Raw genomic sequence first — 17,107 nt, forward strand, 5'->3', positions numbered from 1 at the left:
ATGAGATTGCTACAGCATGGGGGCTGCCTGCCAGCTAGTCCCACACTGTAGCGCCCTTGTGCCCCAGCCAGCCTCACTGATGCCCAACACTGCCACTTGGAGCCAACCCCCTCCCCAAGCCACCTGCTCTGGGCGAGTTGCTTCTGGGTGCAGCATCTTCATGTGTGCCTGGGACTGCCCCAGCTTGAATTGCTGTGGTACCAGGCACACACGAATATGCTGCACCATAGTTTATTCAAGTACATTAATATTATGTGTAGATGTATACCCTGTAAAATCCCTATCTGTGAAAGGGCATAATAAAGACCTCAGTGTGAAGCATCAGGATATTGTAGTGATAGGTATCCCAGAAAGCTCCAAGAGGAAATTAATAATTCTATGTCCAACACAGAATTAAATAGTGTGCTACAAGGCAGGTTTGGATTCAGATACTAAAAAATAGGAGAAAACAAAATATTTAAGAGCAGCTTATTTAGTAAACACTGTCTGGCCCATGAACACAGTGGGATAGAACTATTAGTGGGATGGGAGGAAGAGAAAGTAGTAATAAAAATGAAAGCTTTATTAGCCAAGCTAATTCTAGAATCTCCTATTTTTAACACTTGTCTTTGGAACCTTAATCTACTGTTAAGGTAATACTTTTTTTGGGGGGGGGGGGGAGGGGAAGAGAGGAGGAAGGAGGTCCAAGGTGAGAAGAGGGAAAAGATGAGACGGCCATATGTAATTTCCAAGACTCTTCAAATAGCAAACTGGGGGAAAATGCTTTGAGAAAAATAAGTCATGAGGAGGAAAAGAATGTGTAGATTCATTTAATAAATATCAGCCTTTTGATTTAGTAGAGTAACTGATAAGAATAAATAAGGTTGTCATTATTTTTGTGGGCCAGAAGCTATGGGATGATGAGACACGTTTTCCATTAAATATTATACTATTGAGTAATAGAATGAGGGTGTTAAAACTGGAATCCTGAAAGCCATTCCAAGTTGTGAAGGTACGCATATGCAAGTGACCACACCTCCAGCATGACCTTATCCCACTGTTTCTCTGCCTGCCTTCCAACATCTCAATCTTGTGCTATTCATATTAGGAAGGCCAAGGTACAGATGGAACTCAGGCTAGTGTCCATAATTAAGGACAAAAAAAAGTCCTTCTTCAAGTACATTGGAAGCAAGAAGAGGGCACCAGGCAATGTAGGGACCCTGCAAGACACAAACAGTAATCTTGTGGCCACGCCAGACAAGAAAGCTGATATTTTAAACAGTTTCTTTGTCTCTGTTTTCTTGAACAGGGACAGGGACATCCCACCAACCAGAGGTAGGGACAATCTTGGGGATAGCTCCATCAAGCCTTCAGTCAGTGCAGATGTAGTTAGGGATCTTCTGGAAGGGCTAGACATTTTAAAATCTGCAGGTCCAGATGCCCTCCACCCAAGGGTGTTGAGGGAGCTGGCAGTGGTCATCACGGAGCCCTTGGCCCGGCTGTATGAGCATTTGTGGTCATCTGGCCGGGTGCCGGGGGGTTGGAAACTGGCTAATGTGGTCCCAATTTTCAAGAAAGGGAGGAAGGAGGACCCAAGTAACTATAGGCCTGTAAGCCTCACCTCAGTGCTTAGGAAGATCTTGGAGAAGATCATCAAGGAGCACGTCTGTGGGGGGCCAACAGGGGAGATCATGCTCAGGGGCAATCAGCATGGGTTCATCAAAGGCAGGTCCTGCCAGACCAACCTGATTGCCTTTTACAACCAAGTAACTAAATCCTTGGATGATGGTGTCACTGTGGATGTAGTCTTTCAAGACTTTAAGAGGGCCTTTGACACTGTCTCTCACCCCATCCTCATCAATAAATTAAGTGACTGTGGCATTGATGCCTGCACAGTTGAATGGGTAAAACACTGGCTGATGGGGTGCACCCAGAGGGTGGTGGTGGACAGGTTGTACTCAACCTGGTGAGATGCGAGCAGTGGGGTACCCCAGGACTCGGTCCTGTACTGTTTAACATCTTCATCAGCGACTTGGATGAGGGGGTGGAAAGCACGCTGTCCAAGTTTGCTGATGACACTAAGATATTGGGCGAGGTGGACACACTTGAAGAGAGAGAGAGGCTGCAACTAGATTTAGACAGACTACAAAAGTGGGCAGATGAGAATAGGACGGGATTCAAAGTAGACAAATGCAGGGTGGTGCATCTTGGGAGAAGGAATCCGCAGCATACATACAGGCTGGGGAGTTCCCTTCTTGAAAGCACAGAGGAGGAAAGGGATCTCGGAGTCATTATTGACTCCAAGATGAACATGAGCCGCCAATGCCAGACCACAGCCAGCAAGGCCAGCCATACCTTGTCATGCATCCAAAGGTGCATCTCAAGATGGTCCAGAGAAGTGATACTCCCCCTCTATGAGACTTTGGTCAGGCTGCAGTTGGAGTACTGCATCCAGTACTGGGTGCCGCACTTCAAAAGGGGATGTGGCCAGCCTGGAGAGGGTTCAGAGGAGGGCCAACCACTTGGTGAGAGGGCAGCAGGATAGACCCTACGAGGAGAGACTGGAGGACCTGAACCTGTTCAGCCTCAGCAAGGGGAGGCTGGGGGGGGCTGGTGGCCACCTACACTCTCATCGGGGAGATCAACAGCAAATAGGTAGAGCCCTTTTCTCCCCAGCACCACCTGGGGTGACAAGAAACAATGGTAATAAGCTGATGGAGAATAGGTTTAGGTTAGAGATCAGAAGACAATGTTTTATAGTTAGGGTGGCCAAAATCTGGAACCAACTTCCCAGGAAAGTGGTCCTCGCTCCTACCTTGGGCAAATTCAAGAGGAGGTTGGATGATCACCTGCCTGGGGTCTTGTGAACCCAGCGGTCAGCCTAGATGATCTGTTCAGGTCCCTCCTGACCCTATCTACTATGAAACTACTATGAAACTATGAAACATTCACCTTTTCCAACTTCTCTCTCATTCCTTCATCCCATGCAACTTTATATCTTCACCATGCTCAGTCTCCCTCCTTTTTCCAGGTCCAATTCAGTTTTATCTGACATCCCAGAGAGGGCACAAAGGAAGCATACAGCTATTTGGGGAGGTGAGGGGAAGTTAGATCAAGTTAAAAAGACCATCTGATCTATGGTAAATTGGGATGGGAGGGGCTAAGGGGGGTTTGGAAGGGATTGGGGAGACAAGCAGGCTTGGGAGGTCAGGGTGAACAGGGAAGGGGGCTCTTGCAAGCTTAATTAATTAGTTAGGATGGAAGGGGTGGGCAAGACAGATGGATAACTACTGAAGCTATTCCAGCTTTCAAACTAGAATTTATTAAACACACACAACTAGAACAAAAGAGGGTATATTTACATAGGCCTTTGTGTGTAGTGTATCTGAGCACTGGGTGGTGGTTTTTCTGGTGTTTTCTCTGCTATCTTCCTAGGTGTCTTATTTCTTCATAGATTCCCACAATTACCTTCTTTACATGGACACTTCACAGTGTAGCACTTACATTGCAACCTTTTATACCTCTTGGGTGATTGACAGTTGTGACACATTATGCAATCATAACCTTCCACCAATCACTTTCCCTCAGAAATTGTTCCTGTCAATCTTTCTTTCCTGAAAATTCTGTATCATTTATCGCTCCCTCAACCCATCACTCCCTGTCTTGCAGCTCACACTTTGATGCTTATTCCTGTCCATCACCTTTAAATCAACTAAGGGACAAATGAACTACTGTTCCTGCTTGATAGTTTTAAAGTAGTTCAAAGGGTCACACTGAGGACACACTTAAAATGACTTCAACCTTCAAGAGTGGAGTACAAGCCAGGGGCTACAGGGCATGCAGGGTGCATGGTGGTGGTGGTGGGGAAATCAGGCTTTGGGTGGGAACAGGCAAGGTCTGTGGGGGGGTTGATGGGGTCTGGGAGTGTTTGGCAGAATCAGGGGGGCTCATAGGGCCCACAGGGGGGGAACTTGGAGGGGATGGAGGGGGCTCTCTCCTCCACCACCTGGGATTACAGTCTATTTTTTGCTCTCTGATTCCCCACCCCCTCAGACAAACAACTCCCTCTAGCAAACCAAGGCCCACATCCAACCTGTCCTCCCCCCACCCCTGACTTACTAGAGTCCACCAGTGCCAGGAGTCAAGGAAGTAAAATAAGCAACAGGAGCAGCTTGCCAGTCGGGGGACTTAGCAAGCTTGTGCAGGGTGCTGGCTGGTCTGTGAGGTTCATTATCCATCTTGGATTGAAGGGGAGGGGCTGAGGGTGCTAGAATATCCAAGTGAGAGGAAGGGGGTAGGAAATGCAAAGCCCTAGGTCTGTAGTCAGTGACTGGGCTTTCCCAGGCCTGCAGCTGTGCTGGGAACTGTACAGAAGTTTAGGACAGTTAGATCAGTCTAAAAATGGTGAACCCAATTTAATGTAATCCTTCCTCTGAAGTACACTTAACTTAGAATCAAACCACTCTAATCTATAGCTCCATATAACAGGGAACCCTAACCTCTTAACTACAATCAAAGGAGTAACAAGACTTTTGTAGCCCACAGGGGCCACCAGTACTGCCAGTGATACTGCCTGGAGAGCCCTGAGGAGATCAAAAGTGACTACAGAACTCTGGGTGCTACGGTGTGTGAGACAGGACCTTAGGTGATGTTCTCCTCATTCCTTCTGGCCAAGGGGAAGGGCCCACACAAGAGTGGATACATCCTGTAGATTAATGCGTAGCTGTGCAGATGGTGTCACCATCAGGGCTATGGCTTCTTTGACCACAGAATGTTGCTCTAAGAAGAAGGATTGCTAGGAAAAGATGGATTCCACCTGACAAAGAGAGGAAAAAGCATCTTCACAGACAGGCTCATTAACATAATGAGGGTGGCTTTAAACTATGTTTGCTAGTGGGTGGATACCAAAGCCCTGAGGTAAATGGTGAAGCAAGTGAATTGAAGAAAGCACAAGCAGGAGAGGGCAACAGGGGAGGTCTTCTCTTTCTTCCTGAGAAAGTAGGGCAATCAGCTGGTTACCTCAGGTGCCTGTACATGAATGAATGGGAAACAAGCAGGAAGAATTGGAAGTCCTTGCACAGTCATGAAATTATGATGCAATTGAAATAACAGAGACTTGGAGAAATATACATACATGACTGGATTACTGTCAAGGATGGGTAAAAACTGCTCAGGAAGAACAGGCAGGGGAGAGTAGGAGGAGGAGGTGTGATGTATGTAAAAAAGCTGTATGGTCACTCAAAGTTTGTGTGTGAAACTGGAGATAGACCTGTTACAAGTCTCTGCATTGAGATCAGAGGGGAGAGCAACAAATGTGAAATTGTGATGGGTGTCTGCTATAGACCACCAGACCAGGAGGATGAGGCTTTCTTCCAGCAGCCAGCCGAAGTATCCAAACTGCAATCTCTGGTTCTCATGGGGGATTTCATTCACCCTGACATCTGCTGGGTGGGCAATATAGCAGGGCACAGGCAGTTTTTGGTGAGTGTTGGGAACAATTTCCTAGTGCAATGGGGGGCCATGCTCTTCTTGACCTGCTGCTCACAAATGGTGGGGAATACAGAGTGGACAGCAATGTAGGCAGCAGCAACCATGAGGTGATTGAGTTCAGTAACCTGAGGAAAGGAAGGATGGAGAACAACAGAGTAAGGATCCTGGACTTCAAAAACCAGACTTCAATGTCCTCAGGGAACTGATGAGCAGGATCCTCTTGGAGGCCCATCTGAGGGGGAAAGTAGTCCAGGAGAGCTAGTTGTATTTAAAGAAACAGTACTGAGGGCCCAGGAATGAACTAGCCTAATGCACAGGAAGACTAGTAAATATGACAGAAGACCAGCTTGGCATTGCAGGGAACTCTTCAGTGAGCTGAAATACAAAAAGGAATGACTATAGAGGAGTATAAGAGTACTGCTTGGGCATGCAGGAATGAAATAGGGAAGGCCAGCTGGAATTGAAGCTAGTAAGGGACATGAAAGATGACAAGAAGGGTTTATATAAATATGTCAGCAACAAGAGGAAGATCAGGGAAAGTATGAGTTCCTTAGTAAATGGAGAAGGCAACCTAGTGACAGATGATGCAGAAAAGGATGAAGTATTCAATGTGATTTTTACCCCAATGTTCACAGGCAAGGTCAGTTCTCTAACTACTGCACCTGGCAGCACAATTTGGGGAGAAGGTAAGCTGCCAACAGTGGTGAAAGAATAGATTAGGGATTATTTAGAAAACCTGGACATATACAAGCCCATGGGGCTGGATGTGATGCACCTGAGGATTCTGAGGGAGTTGGCTGATGTGATTGCAGAGCCATTAGGCATTATCTTTGAAGACTCATGGTGATCAAGAGACATCCCAGACAATTGGAAAAGGGCAAATATAATGCCTGTATTTAAAAAAGGGAAGAAGGAGAATCCAAGGAACTACAGACTGATCAGCCTCAACTCAGTCGCTGGAAAAGTTATGAAGCAGGTCCTCAAGAAATCCATTTCTAAGCACATGGAGGAGAAGGTGATGAGGAACATTCAGCATAGATTCACCAAGGGCAAATCATTCCTGACTAACCCAATTGCCTTCTAATGATGAGATAACTGACTCTGTGGGTGCAGGGAGACCAGTGGACATAATGTGCTTTGACTTTAGGAAGGCTTTTGATGCAGTCTCCCACAACATTATATCAAGCAAGTTAAGGAAGTATGGGTTGGATGAATGGACTGTATGGTGGATAGAAAAGTCGCTGGATCACTAGGGTCAGAGAGTAGTCTTCCATGGTTCTTTGTCTAGTCAGCATCAGACACAAGTTGGCCAGTTTTGTTCAATAACATCATTAATGACCTGAAGGATGTGATGGAGTGCATCCTCAGCAAGGTTCCAGATGACCCCAAGCTGGGGGAAGTAGCAGATATGCTGGAGAGTACAGTTAAGATTCAAAGATACCTAGACAAAATGGAGGATTGGACCAAAAGACATCTCATGAGATTCAATAAGGACAAGTGCAAAATCCTACACTTAGGATGGAACAATCCCATGCACTGGTACAGGCTGGGGACTGAATGGCTAAGCAGCAATTTGCACAAAAGGACTTGGGAGTTGCAGTGAACAATAGCTGAATATGAGCCAACAGTGTGCCCTTGTCACCAAGAAGGCTAGCAGCTACATTAATAGGAGCATTGATAACAGAAAGAGGATTATTCCCCTGTATTTGGCACTGGTAAAACCATATCTGGAGTACCGTGTCCAGTGTTGGGCCACCCTACTATGCAAAAGATGTGGACAAATTGAAGAATCCAGCAGAGGGTGACAAAAATTGTTAGAAGTTTGGGGCACATGACTTCTGAGGAGAGGCTGAAAGAAATGGGTTTATTTAATCTGGAGAAGAGAAGACTGAGAAGGGATTTATTAGCAACCTTCAACTACATGAAAGGTGGTCCCAAAGAGGATAGTGATGGACTATTCTTCATGGTAAAAAAATGACAGAACAAGGAGCAATGGTCCAAAGTTGCAGCAAGGGAAGTTTAGGTTAAATCTTAAGAACAGCTCTCTAAAAAGGCGGGTAGTCAAACATTGGCACAGGTTACCCAAAGAGGCTGTGCAACTTCATTCTTGGTGGTTTCTTAAACCTGGCTAGATAAAGTCTTATCTGGGATGATATAGTTAGGAATAGTCCTACTTTGAGCAGGGGGTTGACTAGGTGACCTCTTGAGGTCCCTTCCAAACCTAATTTCCAATTATTCTAACAGCTACAACAAGAAGCCCCAACAAGAGCACAGACCTCAAGATTAGGCCCTGTTAAGACCTTGGGAGGGTGCAGGGCCAGAATAACCAAATCTGATTAGACCAAGTAGAAGCAGCTGAGCTAAGCTGCAGCAGATAGGGGAGAGGGGTGAGGTGGGGGTTAGGAAGGGAGGATGGTAGTAAAATTCCTGTGACTTAAACTGGGCACTAGTTCTCAAGCCAATATTATACCAGACTATTGTAAAAGGGCCTGATAAGGAAAGCACATGTTCACAGAAAGCAGATATGGCTCAGATTAGTGGTTCTTACTCTTGTCACATACGTGCTGGAAAGAAGGGTAAAAAGTGGTATTAATAAAATTTAGTTTGTGATTGTGTCAGGAAAATGTGTGCCTATATTAGAGGAAAAGGACCATCAGGTACTAGGTCTTATTCATAGAATATGTACACAGAGGGGCACAGTAGAATTGAAAATATGTTTCAGAATATGTTTGAGGAGCTTGGGAAGTGGAAAAAAGTATAGAAGATCTAACCATCTTAACCCTATACTCCCACAATACATGATGGCAGGAATATTCCTTTAGCTGTAAATAAGGCCTGAAAGCAAAACTAATGTTTTGCACAGGATATTAGTGAGAAAGTAGAGGAACCAGAGTGGTTTCATTCTGTGTTAAAAAAAAAAAAAAATTAAAAAGGGAAAAAAAGGATGGAGTACTTTGCTTTTGCCTAGACCTCAAATAACTTTAAAAATATGTAAAACGGGACCATTTTTCCATCATTACTAGAGAACAATTTTTGGGGAGATAGCATAAGCAACATGTTTATCCCTATTAGATGCATCAGCTGGGTTTGGGCAGGTTCCAACAGAGAAAATTTGCCCACACATTTAACACTCCATATTGAAGACTGCTTGTGCAGATTCCCTTTTGGGTTATGTTCAGCACCAGAAATGTTTCATAAATATGTACAACAAATTTGATGGCATGGAAGGTACCAAAGTAGATAATAGTGTGTATAGATGATATTTTAATATGGATATGTACAGTGGCGGAACATAGTTGGAAGCTTCACAGAACTCTGTAAAGTGTTGTCAGTAGAGTTAATACTCAATAGACAAAAGTGCAAGTATATAGCCAGAAAAATAACATATCAGGTGCAAAAATAATGTATCAAGGTGTACAGATAGATTTCAGTAGGATACAGTCAATTACTAATATGTCACCTCCCACAGATAAGGAAGAAGTCCAAGAGTCTCTGGGCATGGTAAAGTTTATGAGGAATTTGTACCTAATCTGGCACAAAAATTCAGTAACCCAAGAGTTTTACTGCACGAAAATAAACAATAGGTATGATAAGTACATCATGATGAGGAGTTTAGGAACCTAAAGGAGTTATTACAAAAGGCTCCAGTGCTTAGATTTTAGACAGCAAACATCAGGTTAAAGCTGTCTACAGATGCCTTTAAAGAGAGATTTGTCTGCAGCACTCAGGGAGAAGTATAGGAACCACTGAAGATCCACAGTATATGCTTCCAGGATTTTAATTAGAACCGAGTATCAGGGTGCACAAACTGAAAAAGTTCTACATTTTCTGCATGGGAGGGCAACTCTAGGTGAATGTGTGATGGGATCCGATGCACAATCCACACAATCACACTTCCTGTCATGCCACATGTGCATGCCTGGAAGTGTGATTGTAAAAGCATGAATCAAATCCCATCATGCCCTATTGCTGGTTCAGGGGGATCCTGGGATCATGATCCTGAGCACCCTGTGCACTGTCAACTAGCAAGTTCCCACAGCATCCTCTCTCTCATGGCTAGGAACATGTCTTTTTTTTTTTTTTTTCCAGGAAAATGTGCACAGTTTTAGATAAAATGTGGGCTGTACGTGCAGATACCATGGCACAAGTTTGGACTTTACAAACAGGAGAGAAGACTGAGGGGGGATTTGATAGCAGCCTTTAACTAACTGGAGGGTGGTTTCAGAGAGGATGGAGCTAGACTGTTCTCAGTGGTAGCATATGACAGAACAAGGAGCTATGGTTTCAAGTTGCATCAAGGGAGGTTTAGGTTGGATATTAGGAAAAACTTGCTCAGTAGGAGGATGGTGAAGCACTGGAATGGGTTAGTTGGAGAGGTTGTGGGCACAACCAGGGTTAAATCACATCCAGGAGAGTTTCTCCTGGGACAACCAAAGTCTGTACATACTGGGAGACTAGGGGAGCCTGCAGAGCATATGGAGATGTATGCATACTCTCCCTGCTCTCACCTCCCCACAGCTGTACAGTGTTAGCACTATAACCTCTCCACTTTCCAGGGCCTCAGCATTCAAATGTCTATACACACAGCTCTGGGTAATTTTTTCTACCACAGGAACAAACCTGGGAGAATAAACCTCTCAGATTAGAATGCGTGCATGTGCAGCTCAGCCTCCAGGATATCATCATAATATACAACCAGAAATGGGCAGAGTTTAAAAGAAAGCTAAAACAGGAGTTTCATTCTCATTCTGAAAAGTAGTTTGGGTGCTGTTGGCATAAATAAAGAAACCTGTTAAAGTGGGTCCTGACTCAGTGAACTGAACCCACAACATAACAGTACTTTTTAAAAGCAGGGTGTGTTATACAGGGATGGGTTATATTCAATACAACATAGAATTTTGTACAAATGGGCAACTTTATTTTTCTTGTTTAACAAAGTAAAAGTGGACAACGTGCAGAGAAGCTTAATTTAGCATTCAGAGGTAAGAGAAAAACAAATCACCATTACACACAAGAGTGCCTCACGTAGAAACTGATTCTCACTTGTAAGATTAAGGTTTACTAACAGACACACAGAGGGATTCATCTCACCTCAATCAAAATTAAAAAATCATGAAGCAGTATACATCTCTTGGAAAATCTGGGAACATCACCTAAACAGGCATTGCTCCATCTTGTTAGTTTCACCAAAATTCATTTAATTAACTCATATATTACTAATTAGTTATCTACAAACTAGAAAATAACCACATATAATTCATCTATAATTTTCCAGTAAGCTACTAAGGAAATGGATGGACAATTTTGTAATATTAAAATAATATTAGCTGGGGCATATACATGCTGCACAGAGTCTGTACATATCTCAAGACTAAGTTTTTTTAAAGAAAAAGAAAAATTCTATTTATTCTTCCAGGCATAAGAATGAAAACTGATATTACAGTGCATCTACCAAGTCATTAAATCATAAGTTTCAACATACCTTGTCATAGGCTGTTCTATGCTCCAGTCAAATGGATTATTAATCTGAATTAGATCTCTTGCAAATTTTCTCAAGTCAAACATTATCTTATTACAACTGGATCAAAAGCTTAAATTTCTCCCCTGCCCTAATCTTTAGCCCAGTGGCTAAAAATAATGGAGAGAGAGAGATACCTTTTAGAAATAGCACTTTTAGAGGATGCAAGTAAATATAAATAAGATTATACTGATCAAACTCTGAACAATCTCAGAAGCAAAGAACTTTGACTTTAAACACAGAATGTTTTAATAGGAAGACTATCAGCATTAATGACATCTAAACATGGAAGGAAACCATAATTACAAATCTGTTGGCAGATCATTTGAAAGTTGACTAATCAACTGAAACCACTTTGCATAGAACTATTATTAGCTGTTTTACAGTGGGATAGATATCTGTATCCAACTGGAAACTCCATGTTGTATTAAGGTTTCCATCTTACATTCTATGCCAAGAATAAGTCAAAAGATTTGCAACTGTGTATTGCAGACATCACTCTGCCCAGGTAAAATAGTTGAGTATTTACTAAAGGATAGTCACTGAAAAACCATCAAGACTTCAATTTAGGGCCAACAAATCTAATTATCTTAGCAAATCCCAATGGCACAATGGACTTTTTACACAGGAGGAACTTTCTATGCAGGAGTCTTCAGGGTGGGTTAAGAATGACTGGAATGTTACAGTGAATGCATGTGGGACAGACACGTTATTTAAAGTAGCCTCGGAAGAGAAGGAAGGCAGATAGAAGCAATGCATGCAAAAGAGTCCAAGAGGGACTCTACATATCCTGAGAGAGGTGAAATCATCCTGAGTCTGGATCTCAGGATTCCTATTAATTTTCAGAACAAAAAGACTGAATAGTAAAGCAAGATTGGTTCAGAAATCGGTTTGCTATTCCTGTGTTCCTTCCTTTCCTGCCACATTATCTCCAGATGAAACTATGGAGAAAGTAAGTGTAAGTAACTGGGGTTTCAGATGTCAGATGCTGTTTCAGGGTCTGGAATAACTGGATGGACTGATGTGATATGCATCTCAAGGAATGGTGTCAATCAAGAAGCCTGACCTGAAAGTGTGCCCTATAGACCTCAAAATAACAACTGGTCCCTGTCCAGACTTAACTGCTTTGAAGTACACAGAATCCAGTGAGTTGGGGGTTCATTTGCAGCAAAATCATGGCCATACAGACTGTGTCTACATGTGGATTTATGGCATCTTAAATTTACTGTGCAGTAAGTTACTGAACAGTAAATTGGAATAGGCAAGCATCCACACATGCAAGCAACTTGAGACTAACTTCAGTCTCAGGTCAAAGCGGCCTACCATGTGCCCCTGTAGCCAGCAGGGGGAGCTCCAATCTCTGGGAGGGGTGGGGTCACCCAGGGTGGAGACCAGCAGGAGGCAGCCAGCACCCTGGCCACAAACAGTCCCCTCATGGGCCTGGGGGCTGTGACAAAACCAGAGTATGCCTGCAGCCGGCAGGTGCTACAGGACCTGCTTCAGGGCACTGCCAGGGGCCTGCTTCAGAGCATCAGGTGGGACCCTGCAGGACCAGGGGAGGGGAACAGGTGTGGGGGCATGGGCACAGCCTCTCCTGGGCAGCCAACTCCTGCTCTGCCAACTCCATGCACCACCACTCCAGTGCTGCCACTTTGGCCCAATCTGCCTCACAACCTCCACCACTGCCTGGAGGACTACCTGTTACAGTCCTACATGTTTCTTCCCCCAACTGCCAAGAAAAAGATTGCCACCAGGATTGATGCCTTTCTTGGCATCTAAGAGGCCCATGCCCACCCAGCTGCAGGGGCACAAGCTGTTCAATAAAGGTCTGACCTGTGTCTTACCTCTCTATGTTCCGTAGGGGGGAACTTAAAGCCAGGGGAGTGCAGGTGGGCTAAGCAAGGAGGGGAGCCCAGGGCTGGTGGCAGGGGAAGGTGTTGGGGTGGGGCCTGGAGATGGGAGGGCCTGCCACCCAGTGTACAATTTACCACAGGTGCAAGGCTGGCAAAAATAGGTGCTTGGTGTGGGGCTCCCCATCATGGACCACATCTGGTTCCTCCTAGATTCCTTGTCCTATGGCATGTAGTGGGCTGCTGCTTGGCCAGAGCCCCTCCCCAGGGAGGAGATGGTGCTGCTACTATCCAGTGGTGGCATGGATGGCCACTTCTTGAGGGCAATGGTGGGGTGGGGCCAAGGCTGAGGCAGCCACTGGCCAGGCCCCCCCAGGCTGCCAGTGGGACAGCAGCCAGGGAGGAGTTCAGGGCAGGGTACTGAAGGCCTGAGCTCTACCCCATCACTGGAAATGTCATGATGGGGCATGGACACAGGCTCATAGGGTGCTAAAATGTGGGTCATCTCCCACATGAATGTCTGGGGGCTCCACCAGACTGATGACCATGGACGGTCACAGCCACCCACTGGGCCTGCAGGTCCTTGGCCTTCACATGGCACAGCTGTACTGACTGGAAGTGACCCCATGCATGCATCCCAGCAACTAGGACCTCATAAATGTGGTAGTTTGAGCACCCTTTCTCCCCCTGAGTGAACTGCTTCAGGACATCCTTCCTACCCCACAGTGCCACACCTACTTCTGGGTCCAGTTTGCATCCCTGAGGCTCCAGATGGGCGGGGGCACACAGATGGGCATGGGGCTGGACACGGTGGAAGAGAAGGACATCATGCCATACACTGGCTAACTGGGCCCCTACATGGCTGGCCCTGTGATGCTAGCACTGGAGGACTGGGAGCAGCACCCCTAACAGGGGCACAGCTAGGGAGTCTCAGCCATATGGCCAGTGTGCTTCACCACAGTTTTGCAAAGAGGCAGAGGCTGGAGGTAAACAGCAGTGGGGATCAGGTTCTGGCCCTGGTGGCACAGCCAGCTGTGGCCAGAGAGCAGCTCAGGAGGGGGACATCCCAGGCAAACAGCCTGCAGGCTGTCCAGGAGGACACACGGGGTCTGCTGGAGGTGCTGCAGCTACAAGCAGCTCCTGCCATCTCCCAGGAGTGTGTGCCCCAAGGCACAAAATGGCTGCAGGCTTTTATATCCTGCAGCTAGGCGCTGGCAGAGAGCAGCCCAGGCCAGCAGCAGCAGAGGGGGCCAGCCAGGACCAGTTGTCCCCCTAGTGGCCAGGCAGACCCAGCAGGGAGCCCCCTGGGTTACTGCACAGTAAGGCATCTACTTATGCAGTAAGTAATCATATTTATGCTCAAGTCAGTCAGTGTAAGTCACCATATTTAGTGCACAGTAAATATGGCTCATTGACAGTAAATATGGCACAAGCTCATTGACTGCTTTGAAATGTCCCATAACTTTTGACTTAGCATTTCCTGTGAGCTAGAAGTCAACAAAAGGCATGGATTCTAGGCTCAACTTCTCAATTACTCTTCCTGTAGAAGCAATGGGATACTTCCTCCCCTTTTTGCTGGGATGGAGAATATCACCCATAATGTGGACATAACTGTGGGGTACTTCAGTACAGTGGGTCAAGCACACTGCTCAGACTTTTCAGATTAGCAGAAGTGAAATAAATTCTCTTAAAAACAAGAGTATCAGCCTCTAGCTACTCAGACTTGAGAAATACTCTTTCACTGCCTTTATAATTAATATACTCGAAACAACAAAAGGGATTAACTAAACCTAGCAGTACATTAAAAAATACAAAGTCCTAACCATTCTGTTTCTCCATGCTACAGTCCTAATCTATGCCAGTGTTATGCCTTCAGCAGCTATTATAAGATATTAACCATCATTTGTTTAAACACCTCAAAAGCATGTACAGCATATGGCAATCTTAATTGAAAGAGACAATCTCTTATCTAGCCCATATCCTATGTAGTCACAATACCATTGGGCTAATGGATCAGCAGTGCATATTGGATGGCAGTAATAACTATCAACACACTTGGTTTGGCTCATACTTTGATTCCTACACTTAAACTGCAAGAGGAAGGGGGATGTGAGAGGAGAAATAATTCCAATCCTCTCTCTCATTCTTGTTCCTGCCCAAATATGAAGTATTAGAATTTCTTCAACTAAACACTCCTTTTCTCTCCCTCTCCCTCTCAATTTATTTTCCATCTTATGTCCAGTGAAGGAGCTTTGTAGAGCTTCTTCACAGATGGAAGCTTCCTCGACTTTAGCATTGGCAAACTGGCCAAGTGAGCCATACTTTAGGCAATGAAACTTTTGATTGTTACTTGCATTAAAAAACATTCTTCAATAATCACATGAAAGGCAGAATATGCTTTGTTCATAATTCATTATACTGCCAAGTAGTAGAATTATTAGTATCTTAAATTTTTATGACATTTTCAAGAAGACATTATAAAAATACTTAGAAAATCTGACTTTATTGCATTTCAAAAACTCAACTTACATTTCAACTTAATAATTTGCATTTTTACTGGCATCAAGCTACTGGAATTATCTCTCTGATAATGTAATTTCAGAAGTTCAGCACAGTCAAAATTCTAATATAAACTTTAGGAAAGTATTTATGCTAAAATTATGTGCAGACTAGTGGAGCAGTGTGCCTATAGCAGCAGCCACTTTAAATTAAGCCATTTACTAGCTGTCTTGCAAGGTCATATTATGAGTAAGTGAATTTTCCATCTTGCCCCAGCAGTGTATACTTGCCCCCACTGTATACTATGGGAGCTTATCCTCTTTCTGAAGTCTAACTTACTATTAGTTCAAAACAAGCAGTATCTGCTGCTAAGACACCTTCAGTCAAGCACCTCAACTTTGCAATCATTTCTAGAAGTCAGGTTCCCGGCTGGCCTAGAGGGGCCAGATTCAGAGCACGGTCCCAGTGCAGGGACATGGTGACTGCCTCAGGAAGGGGATTTCTCAAATAGTCACAGCCAGATAAAGCTCAATAACTTACCTGAAGAGACTCCATGGGTATTGGACATCTACAACTCAGACTGGATCAGCAGGACCAAATAGGGCAAGGAGCAATAAACATCTGACTCATGGCAAGTATAAAACCTGAATAGGGAGTGGAATGCTGGGGGACAAGACAGTCCAGGATCTGGAAGATGCATAAATAAGGCAAGGTGCTGTAGGGAACACTCAACTCAAACAGTGCCCTGATCCCACCATCATAAGTTTAAAGGGCCAAGACACCAAAGTGCATGTGATACCAACTCTGGTGGTCCAGGAAATGACATCTTTGGTTGGTGCTAGGCGGGGTGTAGGGGAGGTGGAGTCCCAAGCAGGAAGGACAACCGGGATGACTGAAGGAAGGCATCAGAAGGGACGGGATGACCATCTTCCTCCCAAATGAATTCATTTTCCAGCAAAGACATGGCAGGTGAGATCCCCTGGGAAACCAAACAAGGTCCAACCCATTAACAAGCCTGTTTCTTCCTTAAAACAATGGCAAAACCAGAAAAGATCCCACGAACTCGATGCACAGGTGAGCATCATGGGAAGCTACAGAAACCAAATTTCAGATTTTTTAAAGGGCTTAGTTGCCTTTTTCCCCCCACATCATGGCCACACTGGGTATATATATGGCTGAAGTAATGTTCCCTGTATCTTATTGTATTGTTTAATTTAATTCTTCACTGGAAGAAAAAATTAGAAATTGCAAAGTTTTCATGGAGAGCAAAACAAATTCAAAGTTGTTTGGGCAGGTGGTGGGTGAGTTTGGCTTATTTTCCCTTGATTTCTGGGAATACCTTTTCACTTTCCTAAATCTAGAGGACAGCTCAAGGAAGAACCCTGAGGTCAGGAAGAGTCCCCTTGCTGCAGAGCAGAGAATGTAGCAGGGAGCTAGATACATAGCCCCTTAAGTACCTATATTCACTAAGTATCTAAATTCCACCTTCAGAGGCAGGATCCTAGATTTCAAGACCACCATTTATATGTGTTGGTACTGGATTTATGACACAGATATGTTGTTCTGGGTGGATCCAAAACCTCAGACTGCCCACAACTTCTTATATTCAATACTAGGCTAATATTATTGATAAACCATGATAGCAGATAAGAATAATGCAGGCAAAACAAACAAAATTACCCCCCGATTCTACTTATCTACCAGTTCCAGGGTTCATATAGGAAAGGTACACCTGGCCAGTATGCAAGCTTCTCCCTTTCATTCTTTCTTG

Source organism: Alligator mississippiensis, chromosome 5 (assembly GCF_030867095.1).
Source record: "Alligator mississippiensis isolate rAllMis1 chromosome 5, rAllMis1, whole genome shotgun sequence".
Taxonomy (NCBI): Eukaryota; Metazoa; Chordata; order Crocodylia; family Alligatoridae; genus Alligator; species Alligator mississippiensis.